Source organism: Capsicum annuum, chromosome 5 (genome assembly GCF_002878395.1).
Source record: "Capsicum annuum cultivar UCD-10X-F1 chromosome 5, UCD10Xv1.1, whole genome shotgun sequence".
Classification (NCBI taxonomy): Eukaryota; Viridiplantae; Streptophyta; class Magnoliopsida; order Solanales; family Solanaceae; genus Capsicum; species Capsicum annuum.
The window spans coordinates 210,788,639-210,810,244 of record NC_061115.1 but is presented as its reverse complement, the minus strand read 5'-3'; positions in this window follow the sequence as shown (position 1 = coordinate 210,810,244).

Here is a 21,606-nt window from a genome sequence, read left to right as displayed (position 1 = left end):
AATTGGTATCTTAATAATTTTGAATAAAAATCTAGGAGATTTTAATTGGTATCTGTTAATAAGGTCTAAAAGTTATTATTAATAGGTAAAGACTTGTGAAAGTTGTGAACTTATTGATTGCTTGTGAAACTAGCAATTTGTAACGACCCGAGACTACCCCTAGTTGTTACACGGTGCTTATGACCCCGAAGGACCACAACTAACCTATGAAAGATATCTTCTGTGAGCACTGAATAATATAATTAAATAAACGCGGAATAAAAGGGCTGAAATGCCATAATGTTCAAAATATCTAAAATACTGATAATGAATAATAACATCTGAATCTGAAATACTGTCTGAAAAGCCTCTAACTAAATCTGTCTGAAAGTGGAGTTGATGGGACAATCCCCTAACTAACTCCATCTACTGAACTACTACATCTACTGAAATACTGAAATGAAAGCACATCCTCATTAGATGAGGACTCACTATTGGATCAACTACTGCTGGCTGAATCTGGCTAAATGCGGTCAGGAACTTGAGCGTCCGATCCTATGATATGAAACATCATATCGCAAAAAAGTATGCGTCAGTACGTGGAAATGTACTGGTATACTAGATGAGGTAAGTCTAAATGCAAGGGTTCATATGCATAAACAATAACTGATTAAATGATATAGAGTAACTGAATATAAGAGTACGTGTATACTATAACTGAGCTTTTTTGAAGCTAAGTACTGAGTTTTGCTAACTGTATGACTGATATCTGAAATTACTGATAATGATTAACTGTATCTGACAGTTCTGATTCTATAGAGCTGAGCTGAGTTCTAAACTGACGACTGAAATTGAAATTGTGGGAGGTAATCATCTAACCGACATGCCCCAATCTGAACTAATAGGAATCAAATCTGTAACCCCAATTAGAAGGGTGTCAGTACTATTCCACGGGTAAAGAGAAGCTAAAGAGTCACCCTCTACTGGCAGGTTCCCTAAAAGAGAACGGTGGTACTCTCTACTGGCAAATAGAGAACCTCATCAACCCTCAAATGGCAGGTTTAATGTCTCAACCTACGCTAGCTACGGAGTTTTAAAATGCAAGGATTGCTTTTAAGGATCACACCCTCTGCTGGCAGGTGAGTCCCCATCCTTGGGTTCACTAGGTGCTGAATCCTACTCCCAACTGAAAGACACGGAACTGATTAACTGGACTGAACTGGATTAATACTAAGATCACTGAGTTTTCCTAAGTTCTATGACTGACTGAGTTTTGTAACTGATCGAGAGTACTACTGATCTGACATGACTGATACTATTCCGTAACTGACACTGGCTCTAGGTAAACAGCTAAATTGTTAGGTATTAAATACCCCCAGGACTCGATAGCATAAAGAGTAAAGCAAAACATAACTTGAATAACATATAAATGTTCACTTGGTCTTAAGTCATTCAAAGAGACATTCTATCAAACACATGAAATGCGTTAACTTGTACATGAATGGGGAATACATGTTAGTATGCTCCAATGGCATTATTTCATTCTCATAGACAATTTATCAAACACATGGGAAGCATGCTTGGTTCATTAAATCATAAACACTTAGGATTAACATGGTTACAACAATCAACTTGCAAATTAAAGGGTTTATCATGAATATCATGTAATTTAACACATACTAGAATCAATTCTTAAAACTTGTAATCTAAATCATGGATTAAAACTCAAACAACATCATGAACATAAATTCAATCTAATTCAAACATGAAAATCATAAATCATTAATCTTTTATTTTAAAAAGGGATTCTTGGGCTCCATGGAAGGTAAGGATCCATGAATGAACATCTAACATACCTGAGAAGAGTTCTTGAAGGTTCTTGAAGAGATTCTTGAGAATTGACCTTGATTCTTGAACTAGGATTTTTGCCTCTTGAGAGAGAATGATTAAATTTTGGGGAAAAAATGAATGAATAATGGTGTAACTAGGTTTATTAGGATTAAATTTCGTGTTAAAGGATGACTAGGGTGAGGGGAGAAAGACTCTAATTCTCTCAGATTTAAAACTCAAAATCACTAAAAATTCTTGATTTTGGCATGCGATGCGGTGCTATTGCACTGTGTCACTGGAAAAAGGACGACTGGGAACTGGATTGGTGGTGAAACACGGTGCCATTGTGGTGTCTCACTAAATGTGATTTTGGTCCTTGGCGTGACGCGGTGGAATCGCGTTGCTTCATTGAAAATTGACAATCATGAACTGGGTCTATGGCGCGATGCACCAATATCACGGGGTAACATCAAAAACTAACATTTACTATTTTGACACACTCCGTGATGCGTTACGGGCCTGAATGACGGTGTTTAACGACTGAAACTTAAAATCGCTATAACTTCTTACCTGGTTATCGAATTTAGGTGAATTATTTATCAACGAAAAGCTTATTGAATTTCCTACTCAACAGAAGTCAAAATCTTGAAATTCTACATGTATAAAAGTGTATTCATCCTTAAAGGAAGCCTTTGACACTTTTGGAACGAATTTAAGCTAGGTAAAAGTACGGGGTGTTACACAATTCTATGGTGCTTACTTTTTTTTTGTACTATTATACTGAAGAAATTGATGGTATGATAAATGAGAGGATGATATGAGAACATTATGTCAAGATAAGATGGTGAAAGAGTGACATGAATAAAAGACTGAGGTGATATGTGTTTTCTGTAATGAGAGGTTCTTGTTAATGATGTTATGGATGAATCCTTATGTGCTTCAATTATTTGATATTATGTGGGGATCCTTGCGTGGTTCAATCATTGAAACTATATTTAAATTTTTTTTGTGCACTTCTGTTATTGAAATTATAACGGGTTCCTTGTGAGGTCTAGCTAAGTGACATTATCTTTGAGTTCCTTATGTGAACGAATTCTTAATACTTGGCAAAATAATGAGCTTTAAATATAAGTGCCAAAAAATAATAGAGGTTGTTGATACCTACAGAATTTGATCGATTCAATAACTTGTCTAGAATGTGATATTGGTGATGAGACTATTAATGACCTGTAATTAAGGGTGTTCATGGGTCGGTTTGGGTCGGTTATTGGTCAAAACCACATCCAAATTAACTTAGTCGATTTTTAAATTTCTAAAACCAAACCAAACCAAACAAAAAAATAACCATCGGTTTGGTTCTTGTCAGTTTAGTTTGGTTTGGTTCGTTTTTTTGGTTTATAACCTAGCTAATGATAAAAGTTGAAAATTTTAAAAAACAAATCCAATCTAACATATGAGATGTCAACTGAGTGTTGTATCTCAATCTTGAAACTACTATGTCAACTGAGTGTTATACTTTGGCAAAGCCATGACAACTCCATATGAACGCTTCTAATTTTTTTTTAAACTGCATTTAATAGAATGATATGATAAACCCCCCAAAAGGTGAAGACATAAACTTCTTGCTCAAAAAGGTTCAAAAATAAAGTTAAAATTAGTGATTATCTATAGTCTAATGAATCTCAGCTGTAAATTTCAATGTACAACAAGATATTATTTTCACAATCAGTAGCATTTGTCATTCAAAATGCTAAATTCATCTAGAATCTCATAAGGTACTGTCAACTAGATGAAGACATATGACTGAATATTATGTTACGACTAAAGTTAAATCATGATCAAAATCTAAAATGTAACAAATATTTTGATTGTATTTATGAATAATATATAAATAATTATAATATATATATATATATCGATTTGGTTTGGTTGTTTTGTCGGTTATTTTAGAGAAAAACCAAACCAAACCAAACCAAATTAGTATTGATGTATTAAAATTCAAAACCAAACCTAACCAAATATTGGTTTTTTAATCGATTTGGTTTGGATTGCGGTTTGGTTTGGTTAAAATCCAAACCATGAACACCCCTACCTGTAATCAATTTATTTTGTTTGGCCTTGCTTATGTACTAGTGGTGTGGGGACCATTCTTGAGGTGATTAAAAATTAAGTGAAGCCCGTAATAAAAATATTATTAGATAAAAATAAGAATGACTTTGTATATTTTAAATTGGTGTTAGTGATATAAGAGTGGTTTGACTTGACCATGAAGTGTTTTTCATTGAAAAATATTGAGTTAGTGATTGTCAGGACATAAATTATAGTTGTGGATTTATACATTAGGAAAAATCTTGAGAAGATAAATCATTGTTGACTTGACCTTGTGGCTGCATTATGCATTTACATGTCCTGTAGAGTTAGCTGATGTATGAATCTTTTAGAGGATAGTAATTTTCATGACAGTGACAATGCAAAATCAAATGACTTAGTTACATTCATAAAATAATTAAGAACTACCCTGAATGTGGGAATAAGTGCATTGTTAAATGGCATGATTGATATTTTCTTGGGTGATACTTGGAGGATATTGCTTGTTGAGTGATTAAGGTATGATGATTAGATGGATATTAGCAATATTGTGGAGGATAATATGTTGTACGCTATAATTTGTGGGATCTTTATGGCTAATAGTATAAGTTTGTGTAATGAGTGAGAGGTTGTGTTGTCACCTATTTATAGTAGTAAACACTAAGCTTGAAACGGTGAGTGATATTGAGGTAAAAGGGATAGTGGTTGTACGATGTTGAATCTAGCATTATAAAATAAATTTAGTATTCTTGATTGAGTGCATGGGAGTATCTAAGTTACGTGACTTGTAAATGGTGTGGTGACTTGCATATGATCAAGATGTAAATTCTCCATTGGATAGTCTTGCCTAAAAACTGAGTCAGGTGTCTCAGAGAGAGCTTGTGTATTGGGCTAATTAGGTGTGACTTGTTTAGTCTTCAAATTCAAATAGTAGATTCATGTAGCATCTCGTAGCACTTTCCAAAATTGAATTTAGGGCTCTAGAGCTTCGGTAAAAAAAAGAAGGTATTTTTTTTATTTATCTTCTTCAAGGTGAATCTTTTAACCATCTTTATCTTGCTTTCGTAAAGCTCAAGTTTCAAACTTAGGCCATTGAAAGGAAAATAAGTTATTCGAATGTAAATATTAGGCTCGGTATCTTTGTATTTGAAACACTTTGATAGAATGATTGAGTATAGAATGCGGGTTGGTCGATAAGGATATCAAGTGAGTGAATAAGATCCAGTATAAGAAACTCTATTTGTAATGTCTCTCTAATTCCAACCTCGTGCTTTTCTGCACTGAATGTCCGTTTGAGGATGAACGGATGGAAAATTAGTATCTGATTGTAAAGACCCATTTCATCATTACTAAATTATTCATAATAAATTCATGAAAATTCTTAATTTTCATTCTTTAATATTAATTTGGGTCTAAATTTGCCAATATTTTATTTATTATGTCACTTTAAACTTTTCGGCGAAGATTTTAGCCTTCGGATGTGTCTAGATAGACTCAAGCTGATGAGTTTAATTATTCATGAGTTCTAATATCAATAACTTAGTTTGAAATTTCTTTAGATATTAGTTAAAGTCATACAATATCCCTAACACAAAGTTAAGTTTAAAACTTCTTTTCGATACAGTTTTTATATGGGTTTCTATTAGGGCCAACTTTAAATGACCATATCTCATAGAATATAAAAAGTTAGGGGTCTTAATACCTATAAAATTAAATATCTCAGAGTCGTATTTTCAACGCAAAAAACCGTTCCTCAATCCAAATTCGAAGTAAAAAGTTATAACTATTTTACTGAGCACTGTCCCGGCTGAAATGGGATTTCGCTGTAGCGAAAATTCTGATGATATTTAAATCAAATTCAACCGTATTTTATATCTAAAAATATCAAATTTTATTCCCCAACCCTAGATAGGTGATTTCCCCAGACTTGAGGTGAAATTCTTTCTAAGGTTTTCCATTATTTTCTTCATCTTTTAATCCTTTAACATCTTAGAATCCTTAGAAAGACCTTTAATGGTAGAATTCTTTTAGAAAATATTCATGGGTGTTTTTAATATGACCTATAGCTTATTCCAAACTATAAATTAAAGATCCCTAACATAAATTTCATAAACTAGATTACGAATTTTGATGGTTAGGAACCTTGAATTCCGTAAAGATGAGACCTTTAGATTAAAAACTCCATTAATGGAGATAGGTTAAGCTTGAAAGAGCTAATTAATGGCTAACTGACCTTGGGAAATGATATAAACCTTGAATTAAGGATAGAATTAATGGGGTTGAATCCCCAAGATAATTGTTTGAAGAGTAAATATTTAATTACTCTTATAATTGCTTGATTTATAGATTATTGATTGTTCCAAGACATGAAAGAAACGAAGAATATCCTTGTTGCAGCTTGCTTCTTCCAAAAACTTGCGGTCCAAGTAGGCTAGGTTTAATGAGTAGAAGATTGTGTTATTTTATATTTTCATAACTTAGAATTAATGGGAGAAAACATGTCTAGGACTGCGGGCATGGAGTTGAGGTGGATAAAGACACGAGAACTTAACTTTAATCCCAAAAAATATATTATTGATTGATTATGTGATATTTATGATATTATGTTCTATGTTCCTAGTTGTAAATGTAGTATATGAACATGATATTTTTTTTTTAGTTGTTCTAGTGATGAACCTAGTTGTGTTGAAATGGTATTAGGTTTTATGTATTGTGCAATAATATGATGAGGAGAATTATGCTAAGATCGAATATTGATAAGCATAGTAATATCTAAGGGATATATGACTTGAACTAGTGCGATGACTGTATTATGTGGAAAGCGTTAGAGGATAATGATACGCCTGAATGTGCTAGCTATAGGTGGTGATGTAAGAACCCAAGTTGCAGTATTTAAGAAAATAATGATATTTTCAATAATTAATGAGTAATTAAGGCTCCAATAATGACTTGTATGCATAAGAATTTAATTGTGATTTATTTTATGATATCCTTGTTTTGATATTGATAAAAATACTATATCTATTGGATGCCCATGAGAGACTAAATTGGTGATAATGATGGTTTATTGAATTGTGCCTATGAGTGACTTATTTGATAATGATAACTCCTTAAAGTAATGCTATGAATACTTGTTGATTGGTATTCGGACATGCATAAAATTGTTGATGTGTGTATAAATGATTGTTAAGAATTTACTTGATGGAATTGTTTTATGACTTTAAGTTTACTTGAAAACTTGGTACATTATTGTATGCTGTAAGGTTGTGTAAATTTGATATTGATAATACTTGTATATGTTGGATCGGGTACGACGCCGGTACGGATGTATAGATGTTGGATCGAGTACCACGCTAGTACGGATATGTATGGATCGAGTACCATGTTGGTACGGATATGTATATATTGGATAGGGTACCATGCTCGTACAGATATGTATATGTTTGATCGGGTACCACGCCAGTACGAATATGTATATGTTGGATCGGGTACCACACAGGTACGGATATGTATATGTTGGATCGGGTACCATGATGGTATGGATATGTATATGTTAGATCGGGTACCACGCCAGTACGGATATGTATATGTTGGATTGGGTACCACACCGGTATGGTACATGAACATAGATTGTTCCTGCAGGTCATGACTATTTAGGCAAAAATAAGTTCCATAGCATGTGTGTACATATTTGTGTTGAGTCTGTGGATGTTTACAATATAGTTGATACTCTTGATGGTTATATGGATTGTTTGTGAGCATTTTTTGATCTATTATTGTTGTATTGTTAATTCATTCGGTATTTGATTATGTGATATATATTTGAAAAAGTGAAACTTTGTACCTACTTATATGTTGGTTGATTTGCTTCATTTATATGTGTTTTAATGGTAGCTTACCAGAATGGCTAGTTATCATTCTTTAATAGTATAATAGAGTATTTGGTTATTAGCCCGATAATTTAGTATGGTTTGTCTATGATTATGGGTTTGTTCATGTGAATATAAGTAATGAAAAAGATAAGGTGAATAAAGGGGAATAGTGTTGTATTAGCGTTGGATTGTGGTTGATGGTGTGAATTAATGAGGCTAGAGTATGTTAGTAACAAATATAATATTGATGGAGTTGGAAGAGTAGTGGGATGTTGTAATTTATATAGGTAAGGTAATAATATTATTACAACATTAGTTGAATTATATTTTATTCAGGATGTCATGATTTATTTTCCTTAATTCTATTTTATGATTATATGGACTAACATGGTTGGCCGATGATGCCTACCAGTACGTGTGGTTGTATTGACCCTACTCTTCTACATTCATTCTTGGAGTGTAGACTGAATGCAGGTTAGTTGCAGTTACTGGATAGATGACGATATTCAGCACTAACTTCTGCACTTTCATCCTGGCAGATGTTAGAGTCTTTGTATTATTATTTTATTGTCAGTTTATGCTGTAGTAGATAGCTCTTGTACATGTCTGGCCAAGTCCTGGGATAATGAAGAAAATTGTAAGAAGTTTTTGAAAAAGTTTACTTATTAATATATAATTTACGTTATTATATTTAATTTAATATTTTGTTAAAAACAAAAGTTCTTCCACATATTTTTAGTTTGGTAGTAAGGGTTCTCCTAGCTACTTAAAAGAGCGTAGGTGCCCGCATGGTCCATTAGTTTGGGTCATGACATTAATATAAATTATAAATGGATGATTTTCTTTTTTGAGAGATCGCTATCAATTGCTACTGCATTCTAGTTTGCCACTTAACTAAAAAGAAAACAAGTTTGTTTTAGTAATAATGTATTTGAATTTTCTTCTACTTGTACTTTGTGTAGGCTTTTATGCATGAAGATAGTGTACACATATGAACATATGAAAATAACAAAAGAAGGTGAAAAACAATAAAAGGAACATTTTCTTATTAGTTAAATCGATAAATTGAACCGTTAAGGATCAAAATCGATAAACCAAAAATCGATAACAAGCATCTTATTGATTTAGCATGTTGACAAATAAAAAATTGATAAATTTAATCAATAATACTCAAAACCGAATCGAACCGACGGATGCACACCCCTATCTTGTGGTCTTGAATAGAGATGGCAAAATCAAACCCAACAGGTCGAATCCAACCCTGTACGTTCGAGTTTGGGTTGGTTATTGATCTGCCCATTATTAGCTCAATACATGTCAACTCGTTTAAATTGGATTGATATGTAACCCGAATTGATTTTTGAGAAATCTTGTTAAATATTATAAGGACTTTATTTGATATGTTATATATATAGTCATAATAACGAAAAAATAATTTCATTCGGTACTAAAAATTTATAAAAGAACAAATAATAAAATTAAAACTTAGTTAGAATTAGGCCGATTGAGTTATGAACCGGTAACTAACTTGTTTTGAACCAACCCATTTTTATGAACCGGTACATAACTTGTTTTGACCCAACCCGTTTTGACTCAAATAAATTTGGATCAGGTTGGACCTTGACCCATTTTGACCAATCAGTCCAAGAGCCACCCTTGGTCTTGAACATGTCAAATGTAAAGTTAAAATTAAAAAGTTGTCAAAAGAGAAAAGTAATACAAATAAATTGAAAGGAAGAAACTAATAAGACAAATAAGTTGAAATAGAGGGAGTATTTCATTTTTTTTTTTCCTTTCTTAAAGTAGCTAATCTATTTTTTGTTACTACTAAAATAAATGTCTCAAACGCATATATAAATTTTTTGTACATGCAGGAGCTACTATCGTTGCACAACAACATAGTAGTTACAACTTAATAAGGACACACACATCCCTACCTCGTAACGCCTCAAGGGTATGTCGACGTTTAGACGGTAACCACCAACTACAATGGCTCCATAGGTAGCGGTGGAAGTGGAGAAAGAACTTGTTATGGTGATTATAAAAAAATATATAAGTTTTTATTCCCCTTTTTATAAAATATTTATATTTATTACTCATATACAAATAAAGATCTAAATTTGAGCTCTCTTTTTTGCTTCTTTACTTGTCTTTCTAATTTAATCATATATGTGGATTATGTAAAAGTCAAATACATCTTAAACTTTCGGAAATCTTAATACTAACATTCAATTTATCATTCTTAAAAGAAAGTATAAGTAATTCTTAATCATTATTTGAATTATAAATATAAATTAAAAACTAAAAAAAATTAACAAAAAATATTACTTAACAAAAGCATATAAAAGGATAATAGGGATTGTATGAAGGTAATATGACTCTAATTAATTTTTTAAAATAAATAAAGTAAATAATTAAATAATGATAAAAGTTATTGTTAATAAATTTAGATATGATCTAAATTTATAGTTGTAAAAAAAAAACTACTTATATAATGGTTTGTTTTTCGTAAGAGTAACAGTCCATCTCGTCATTACAAAATTATTCATGATAAATTTGTGAAAAGTTTTATTTTTCATTTGGTAATATTAACTTGAAGATAAAATAACGATCATTTTATTTATTGTGTCACCTCTATCTTTTTGACTAAGATTTAAATCTTTCGATGTGTCTAGATAGACTCAAACCCAATGAATTTAATTATTAATGAGTAATAATATCAATACTTTAGTTTGAAGTTCTTTAGGTATGAATTAAGGTCGTACAATATCCCTAACACAAAATTAAGTTTAAAACTTTCTTTCCGATAGAGTTTCCATATGGGTTTCTATTAGGGTCAACTTCAAATAACATATATCCTAAAATATAACGAGTTAGGGAGCCCAATACCCATCAAATCAAGGGTATTTGAGTTCTCTTTCAAACACAATAAATCGTTGGTCAATTCAAATTTGTTGTAAAAAGTTATGACTATTTTACTGAGCATTGTCTGGACTAAAACAGGAATTTCATTGTAACGAGAATTCTAGTGGTATTTAAATCAACTAGTCTACGCTACGTGCTTTGCACATGTATTTAGCGTTGGTAAATAGTAAATATATATAAAAATAAATATTGCCTATAGCGTAGTATATATTATCAGAGTTGATTTGACTAATTGAAGAGACTCTAAGTCGAACTTAAAGTGAAGTACTACACCAACTCTTCTTCTATTGCCACCCAAAATCACCAATATTTCATCCAATGTGATGGTGATTGTACCTATAAGTAGTTTTGCATTAATATACTGGTTTTAGTCTTTTAGCACAAAATTTATGAATTTTGTAATTACTGCCATAAGTGTAGACATAAACTTGCCACAAATGATACTATATGAAATTCACTTATGAAACGTGAGTTTCATGAAAATTCATAGACGCTATTTATCTAATAGTGATTTAAGTTATCTTTTCTCCCTTTTTTCTTATTATTTTTAAGAAAGTTGGGAACGTATTCATGTTAATAAATAAAATTATATATATGAAAAAAAAATGTTAAAACATGGCAATTGACACTATATTTATTGACATTATATAACACTTATTTTTATCTCAATTTAGACTCCTCGGACTATAACTTTTCTTCATATGATTGAAATTTATGGATAATTTATTACCAAAGATCAACACATCTTCTTAGAATTTCTCCAGTCAATCCACTAAATTAAAAAGAAAGAGAAAAGAATCTTCTTGCCCCTCTCAATTCTCATTAAAGATGCAAAATGACCTTTCCATGAATCATTGATACCTAGCAGAATTGTAAAAGCTTAGCAGAATGGTTACTACTATCAATACTTCCACTTGAGCAAAGCCTACTAAAACTCTCTGCAACATTCTCATATGTTGATTGTTGAGTCCGACCAACTTCCAATTGATTCAATAAGAAACAATCCCACAATGACTAAACTCACAATCAAGAGTTAAAATACTACACCCTACAACAATAACATATTCAGTGCAATCTCATACAATGAAGTCTAGGAAAGGTAAGTGTATACAGACCTTATCCCGACCTAAGTAGAGAGAGTATTTTTGATAGACCCTCGGCTAAAGAGAAAAAATGTCCAAAACAATATAGAGAAAGAAATAACAATAAGGAAGAACATGACAAAATATTATAGATAACCTGATAAGTCACTGTGAAAAGAAGAACTACGGTAACTATCTAACTAACCTTATACCTTAATTCGTGTCCTCCGTAACTTCCTATCTAAGTTCATATTATAAATAATATAAATCTGCATCATGTCATGTCTAATTACCTCCCCCAAAATATTATATCTAAGAGCCAAATATTTTTAAAATTTAAGACTTTCCTGTTCACAAAAACGACATCGAGCCATCAATCGATTTTCATAGATAAACAATCCCAAAATTTCCATTCAGTGGAATCAACAATAAAAACATCAAAAACCCTAACCCCCCAAACTGAAAAAAAAGTTGTAAAATTTTAGCATCAACTTTAATTCATCCTTGAAGAACAGTGTGTAGGAAAATGAAATCCATTGTTGAAAACTCTAAATACGAATAAGAAGTTGATGGCCACCACAATGGATATTACACATACACACAACATGCACATCCTACCCTCGTAACCATATTTTTTCCTTCTCGATCTACACAAAAAAAGGTATAGATTATATGATTGGATTTGTGGGTTTTAAAATTATATATAGAGGGATTTTTAGATTATATATAGAGAGCGCAGTAGATTGATTTGTTGGCGTAGGAAACATAGTGTAGTGTTGGATTTCTATAACTTAAAATTAAACTAAAGATATGAAAAGTTTACCTTAAATCACTAACAAATCCCAACATTAATTCTCGAAAAGAGAACCTATTGATATTTTTGATCTCTTAACAACTTGCATTATATTCTTGTTGAATTCCTGCAATACACCAAATGGCATCGAAGACCTCTCATGCTAATGCTTCTGTCTCATATAATCTACCTTATTTGCCTCATGAAAGATTAAACATATTATATGTTACTTTAAATACAAAATTAAATAAGTGAAAAAAACTAATGTTTTTTTATGACTATTGGTTGTAGCTGCTCATGTCAGATTTGACGCCCTACTTAGAGCTCACGAGATAACCTCCCTAAATAATGAGGGAGATTCTTCTTTCTCTCGAGTCATGTCCTAAAAGTAAACAACGTAATCAAAGGCTTTTAACAACCAAAATAAGGAAAAAGTAAAATAGAAGAGAAGATCTATAAGTAGGGTTTAGGGAAGATAATTGTGTACACCATACCTCTTTGTAAAAAGGAGGAGAGATTGTACGTGTACGTGTATGACCTTACCTCTTATTTTCCTCCCTTTCTCTCTGCTTAGTGTAGGTGTGATTTTTCTTTTTCTCTTTAGATTTCCACTTTATGCAGAAATGGAACCAGTAGATGTTGGTGATGAAGTAAACTTACGAAAAGACAAGTCTACATTAATTTTGTCTTTTGTTCCACTCTTGCAATAATCTATATCTTAAGAGAAATTATTTTGTATGTGAACATAACAACATATAAATGTTCAGACGATTTTGCAGAATTGATACTTGCATTAGAAATTTTTGTAAATATATATAATTATTAAGGTTTGAACCCACAGGATTTAGGGGTCGTGGGTGCTCATAACAGATAATAACAAAAACAAAAGATAGTAATGGATCAGAAACTACAATAAAATAATATGATTAAACCTAACCTTTTCACAAAATTCCTTAAAGCCTAACCGAACATTCATCAACTATCCTATAAACCACAATAAAACAATACGAATTTAGGGATCGTGGGTGCTCATAACAGATAACGACAAAAATAACATATAGTAATGGATCAGAAACTACAATAAAATAATATGATTAAACCTAACCTTTTCACAAAATTCCTCAAAGCCTAACCCAACATTCATCAGCCATCCTGTAAACCATATTAAAACAATAAAATAATTGATATCAAATTGTAGTTAGACTTCACCATAGCAAGGACCGGTGATGCTTACATCATCAAAACCTGTATGTCTACATCGTTAAAAACTACATATCCTACATACAAAAAACTAAGACTTGATAAAAGTTAATAAAGGAAGGAGATAAACCTCAGCGAAAATCGTGTTGCAAAGCATAGGTATTTTTGGTTTAGAGTTGCTGCGTTGCTTTCATTTTTGCCTAATTTATAATTTAGAAGTAGGATAATTAGGTTTATAAGGGTATTAGGACTTTCACACAATTTAGAAGCAGGGCATTAGGTTTCATTAAAGGGGAAAAGACGATTTTATTTAAATGGGAGACTTTTAATGAAGGGTAAAAAGGGCAAACATCATTTATAAAGGCCTTCACACTTTTAATATAATAGAGATTTCAGCCGTATTTTAGGTCTAAAAATCCCAAAGTTGATTCCCTAAATCTAGAGAGGTGATTTATCAAAGTTAAACATCAAAGTCCTTCATTGAGGTAAGTTTTTATATTATTTTCTTCGTCTTTTAATCCTTTAACATCTTAGAATCCTTAAAAAGACCTTTAATGGTGGAATTTTTTAGGGAAAAACTCATGGGTGATTTTAATATGACCTAGAGCTGATTCTAAATTATGAATTAAAGATTTCTAATATGAATTTTGTAAACTAGATTATGAATTTGTATGGTTAGAAACCTTGAATTCTGTAAAAAGGAGAACTTTAACATAAAACCTCAATTAATGGAGATAGGTTAAATTTGAAAGATCTAGTTAATGGCTAATTGACCTTGAAAATGATATAGACCTTGAATTAATGATAGAATTAGTGGGTTTTAATCACGAAGATATTTATTTGAAAAGTAATTATTTAATTACTCTTATTATTGCTTGATTTTTAGATGATTGCTTATTCCAAGGCTTGAAGGAAAGGAAAGAGTAACCTTGTTGTAGTTTGCTTCTCCAAAAGTTTGATGTCCAGGTAGGCTAGGTTAATGAGTAAAAGACTGTGCTATTTCATATTTTCATAATTTAGAATTAATGGGAGAAAGCATGTCTAGTCCCGCGGGCTTGAAGTTGAGGTGGATAAAGACATAAGAACTTTACTTTAATCCCAAAAATTATGTTATTGATTGATTATGTGTTACTTCTGATACTATGCAGTATGTGCCCAAAAATTAATTATGGATAAAGTGTGCAAACATGATGTCATTATGTTGTTCTTGTGATTAATCTAGTTGAGTTACAAAGATATTAAGTTGTATGTTATACAATAATATGATGAGGAGAATTACGCTAGGGTTAAATATTGATGAGTATGGTAATATCAAAGGGATAAATGACTGAAATCATTATTAGAATTGTATTATGTGGAAAGAGGTAGATAATAATGATATGCTTTAATATGCTAGTTATAGATGGTGATATTAGAATCCAAGTTGCGGTATTTAAGAAAGTAGTGGTATTTTAATAATAAATGAGTAATTAAGACTCCAATAGTGACTTGTATGCTTAAGATTTATATTGTGATTTATTTTACAATAATCTTATATTGGTATTGATAAAAATGCTTTATCTATTGGATGCTCGTGATGGGCTAAATTGGTGATAATGATGATTTATTGAATTGTGTCTATGAGATGCTTATTTGATAATGATACCTCCTTGAAGTAATGCCAGGACTGGCTTGTTGATAATCACGATGAATTATTGAAATAATGCCCGTGAGAAAGTCAAAATATTGATAAATGAAAGAGCTTAATCGAATTGCCTTTTGATTTTAAGTGCCCTTGTAAATTATACCGTATTGTATCCTGAGAGATAGTATGAATTTGATAAAATGCATATAATATGGTTATGGAAGATCGGGCATCATGCCTGTACGGATATAGATACAGATATTATTTATTTATGGAGGATCAAATATCACATCGGTATGAATAAAGATATTGGTAGTATTTATTTATGGAGGATTGGGTAACGCACCAGTATGATAATGAAGTAATCCTGTAACACCCTCAATTTTTTTGGGTATTTTATTTTTGATCTTTTCGTGCTTAAAATATTAATTTTTTACTCAAATTATGTTTGGGGATGTTAAAAGGGCAATTCAGAAGAATTTCAGAATTTTTGGATGGGCTTTGGGCCAGTTTTGAAACACGGAGGTAGTAAGACTCCGTAATAGCCCCACGTTGCGGAGGTTGGTGTCCGTGATAGGGTTTCCAGCGTGGAGGATAGCCTCCGCGATGGCCCCCGCACCGCAGAGATCGTGTTTCCCTAGGATTTTATATAAAGTCCAAGGGGGGATTTTTGGTCTTTTCTTATTAAACCCATTCCCCATGATTTAAAACATCCCATAAACTTTATATCAACTCTAAAAATCCCTAAAAAATCATTCAGTAAAAGGAGCGGAGAAAACTACCCGGGGTTAAAAATTTTAAGCTTCAAGGGTCAAATTTCCCTATGTTTTCATCGTTATCAAGGTATGTGGGACTATCCTAGATCTTATGGGCATAGGTTTACCATTGTAACATATATTAAAGATCTACAATTATGTATATCTAAAGGATTGTGGAAATAGTTTGAAGGACACATATTATGAAATCGTTTTGATAAAAGTTTGTAATTATTATGAAGTTTTCCCATAAATTTGATTCATGATCATGTGCATATATGAAGTGTGTTTTGAAAAGTGAATTATGTTCATGGTTTATGAAATTTCCCCTTGCATGATGAGATTTATTGTCTTAATATGTATGGGTTGTTCAAATGCGTGACTAAAAGTTGAGTTTAAATGTTTTGCTATCATTATGAGTTGACATTATGTAATGGTCAAATGAGAGCACGCTTTATTAATTATAAAGGCTCATTATATAATTATAAATGCTCATTATGTTAAATGAGAGTTTGCTTTGTTAATTAGTGTGCAATATGCGGGCTTGTATGAGGAAGTTCGCATCTGGTCTCTCCGATGTTTTGGTATTAGAATGTAAGGGGGCAATGCTTAACAAGAACATGAATATCTTCAAGCTAATAGTGTATATGCAGTAGGTAGAAAAGGTAAAAAAGAGACGGGCAGAGGTAGAGGAAAAAGAAAGCCAGGCTAAGAGGGCTAAGTCTGCAGATCGAAATATCAGTCAACAGCAAGGTGAAAATGGGATAAGAAATGGCCAAAGAAGAATTTTTGGAGCAATGCATGGTCATCAGCTAGGGCCCACCACCCAGACCTCAAGTTGATCAATAGTTCCAAAATTTTTAATATAACAACGGGCCATGAGTTCAGGGCACTCAATCTTAGGAAGGTGTAGCTCAGTCATACAGACAACACCCTTGTTGTGACACCTGTGGAAAGAATTATCCAGGAATATGTTATTTAGAAAGTAACTTGTTCTTCAAGTGTAGCCAGGTAGGCTATACCCAGGAAAAATTACCTCTCATCCAGAGAAAACTTGGGAGCTGCTAAGTCCTAAGCCACTTCCACAGCTCTGCTACCTAAGGATACCCTTATGCTACTGGAGGTAGCCGAAATTGGTTATATACTTCATCTACTCACCAGGACTTAGAGGCCTCTCCAGATACTGTTATAGGTATGTTACAAATTTTCTCCCATGATGTGTTACTTGATCCCGAGTCTACTTTGTCTTATGTGACACCTTATGTGGCAGTCGGTTTTGGGTTTGAGCACTAAAATATTTCTGAACCATTCTCTATCTCCACCCTTGTTGGTGACTATTGTGGCTACGAGAGCTTATAGAAATATGTGGTGTCTGTTTTCCATCGAGATACTGTGACTGATCTTGTAGAACTTGACTTGGTTGATTTTGATGCTACTTTGGGAATGGATTGGCTCCATTTATTTTATGCTATGTTAGACTATAGAACCAGAAATTTCATCTTATCCTACTGAGCCAGTAATAGAGTGGGAGGGGTATTCTCTTGCACTTAGAGGGAAATACATATCTTATCTCAGAGCCCGTAAGCTCATATCCAAAGGTTGTTTGTACCAGAAGTCTTTCCTGACGATCTTTCTAGGATACCCCTAGATAAGGAGATAGATTTTGGCATTGGCCTGTTTCTAGACACCCGACCTATTTCTATTCCTCTATACAGAATGGCTCCTGCTGAATTGAAAGAGTTGAAAGAGCAGTGTAACAACCCAAAAATAAACCCTGGTCTCCACACGGTGCTTACGGTCCCAAAAGATCATAAGCTAACCCATGAGCTGGTATTTGCTGTGAGCAATAAATAATATACTGATAATAAAAAACATGCACGTAAGTAATCTAAAGACGCCATAAGGTTTTAGAAAAAAAGAACTAAACACTGATAACAATACTGAATCATAGTTCTGAACGTCTAGAAACATACTAAAAATACTGGCAAAAACAACTAAACAACTGTCTATCTGTTTGAATGTCTGAAAGCCTCTAAAACTGACTGACTGTGGAGTTGATGGGATAAATTCCCAACTAACTCTGTCTAACTAAATAACTGGACTGCTGAATTAATCGAATATAAGATAAACTTGTCCTCATAGTTTGAGGACTCACTATTGCTGCTGATGCTGGCTGACTGATCCTGTCTAAGCTCAGTCGAGAAACTGAGTGTCCGAACTTATGATATAAGATATCATAGTGCAAGAAATGAGTATGCGATCAGTACTTTGAATGTACTGGTATATGAGATGAGGCTAGGCTGAAATGCATGGGTTAACTGAACACAAAGTAATAACTGTCAGAATAACATGAGATAACTGAATAAACATGCATGAAAATTGAACTACTGAAGGTGCAAGACCAAGAATGTAATGTATCTGAAATAATCTGTGAAACTGAAATACTAAAATCTAGTAACTGAATAACTAATAGTTGTATGCCATGGTCAAGCAACATGACTGAATTCTGTACGGATTACTAGACTGAGACTGTGGGAGGTATCATCTAACCATTATGTCCCGCTCTGTCCAACCTGTAACCCCAGTTGGAAGGGGTGTCAGTATCGTGCCATGGGTACTAACAATGGCTGTGTGGATCCACTATGTAGACATGTGATATTTGACCTCCCGAGTTTTAACCTATTTTTTTGACATTAAATATTTATATTTTTATCCAATATCTACTTTAGCTCTTATTTAATTTTTAATAAGTTTTAGTTGAAAATCAATAAATAATTAAAGTTACATTTTGAGATATTTTTATTTTATTTTTATTTCTATTTTTAAAATAGTACAAAAAATTCAAAAATATATTCTTTTTTTTAATAAATAGGCGACTAGTTTTAGTATTATCTTAGTTTTATTTATTTTAGATTATTTATAAACTTTTATTATATTTTATTAAAATATAAAAATTAATTAGTTAATATTTTTTATTTTTATTATTTATTTTAGTTTATTATTAAAAAAATAAAATAATATAATAAAAATAAAAAATATAAATTTTATCCTAAACTACCCCAACCATCCCTACCTTTTCCTCAACCCCCTCAACTTCCCGGGCTACACATACTATATTACACACGCATGGACAAACAACACAAAACACACAGAGACACAAAGCTTGAGAAAACCAAAAACAAAAAAAAAGGGAGAAACTTAGAAATGGAAGAAAGCAAGAATGGGAAAGATTAGAGATAAAAAGAAAATGTTAGAGAAAAAGGAAAAGAAAAGGCTCAGGAAAGAGGGTAACAATAGAGTTCATTGTTTGGTTCGCGATTCCGGATTCATGGCTTCTTCTTTCTTTTATTACGAATTATTTTTCCAAGAGGTAATTTTCAATTTGTTCTTTATATAATATAACGTTGTAATCATGCGGGATTTAATTTTAATATTACAAAGTTTTTCAAATTTTCTATGTGTTTGCATTATTATTATTATTATTATTATTATTATTATTATTATTATTATTATTATCAAAAATTGCTTTTCTTGTTCTAACATATTACAGTTAGTGTTAATTACGTGAGATCATAGTTAATTAAAATATTTACTAATGTTTTCTTTGGGGGTGAAGAAAATGTATACTAGGGATTAGAAGTAATAACATTATATTTTGGGTTTTAAGTTGGTGAAAACGTAGATAAATGCAAACATAAGTTGCCTAATTTAAGATTATTATACACGATATAATAGCATTATATTAGGTGAAAATAAAAACTGTTGTACATATAAAATCACGAAAAATCAGTGTATTAATGGAAGGCTTAATTAATTAGTTAGTAAAGATACCAGGATTCTTCAAAAAATAAATAAATAAATAATAACTTTATTAAAAAAAAATAATGAAGTTTTTTCTGCACTTGTCGGTTTCCTTAAAAAGGAACTTATTGAAATATTTTTGGCAGTATAGCATCGCTAGGCTTACTTTAATAATCACTAGTTTTACGTTAAATGTTAAACTTATTACTGTTGCCTATTTTGTTTGATCAACTTGACCATTTTGAACAAGTTATCTTACTGTAATACCTTTATAGGCTTACCCGATAGTCAAGTGTAACGCCTCGAGAGTACACCCTGAGTGTCACACGGTGCTTAAAGTCCCGAGGGACCACAAGCTAACCCATGAGTTGATACCTTCTGTGAGTATTGAGTAAAACTAATAATGACATAACATATGCAGAATTTAATTGAGGAATGCCATAAGGTTTTAAGTCATAAATCTGATAAAATCTATAAGGCATAACTGATAATACCGATAAAACGTCTGACAATGACAACTGAAATATGAGAAACTGACAAACTGTCTGAAATAGTCTGAAAAGTCTCTACTGATTGAGGAGATGATGGGACAAGCCCCCAACTAACTCCAACTGAATAAAAATAACTGAAACTGATAAAGTAATCTGAGCTAATAAATTATGTCCTCAAAATATGAGGACTCACCACTGTTAGGACAGATAATCTGGAAAATCTATGCGCGATTCGGGAACTGAGCGCCGAACCTATGATATGATACATCATAGCGTAAGAAAAGAGTATACGATCAGTACTTTGAATGTACTGGTATGCTAAATAAGGTAGGCTAATATGCATGGTTTCATGTACATGAGTAATAACTGTCTGAATAGATAGCCTGAAGTACTGAATATAATGATAAAATCTGTAAAGTGCCGAGAATGTATGACCAAGCATAAAATATGTATCTGAATACAATTTGTACTGAAATACTAAAATTTGATAATTGGATAACTGATATCTGTACGTTATGGTCAACACAATCCTAAACTGAAATATACTGAATACTGAACTGAGATTGTGGGAGCTATCATCTAACCGACATACCCCAATGAGCAAATTGGGGTCCAACCTGTGACCCCAGTTGGAAGGGTGTCAGTACCATCCCACAAGTACTAACATTAGCTGTATGGATCCACTGTTATACTATTCCAAAGGACTAAGTGTGTCAAGCCTAAACTGACGGGTGACTCCTGGGAGGTAGCCAAGCCTGAACTGACGGGTGACTCGTAAAATTCTACGCTGGCTACGTAGTTTTGGAGTACAGGGACTGGTACCAACAACTCTGCCTAATTGACGGGGAAGTCGTCATCCCAGCACTCGCTCGGTGCTAAATCCTACTCCCAATTGAACTGACTTAGAATACTGAACTGTTCTAAGTTAACTGATCATGATGACTGACTGAACTAATATTGCTCATAACATGTCTATAAATAATCTGAAGAAACTGAGGCTAAGTAAACAACTAAGTTTTAGGGTATTCATAACCCCTAGGACTCGATAGCAGTGATAGCAAAATAGTACTAAAAATTTGGAAACATAATATAAAGGAATATATTCAAAATTCATTCTTATAGGCATTTCATCAAATACTTGGTATGCATAGTGCAAACTATGCATG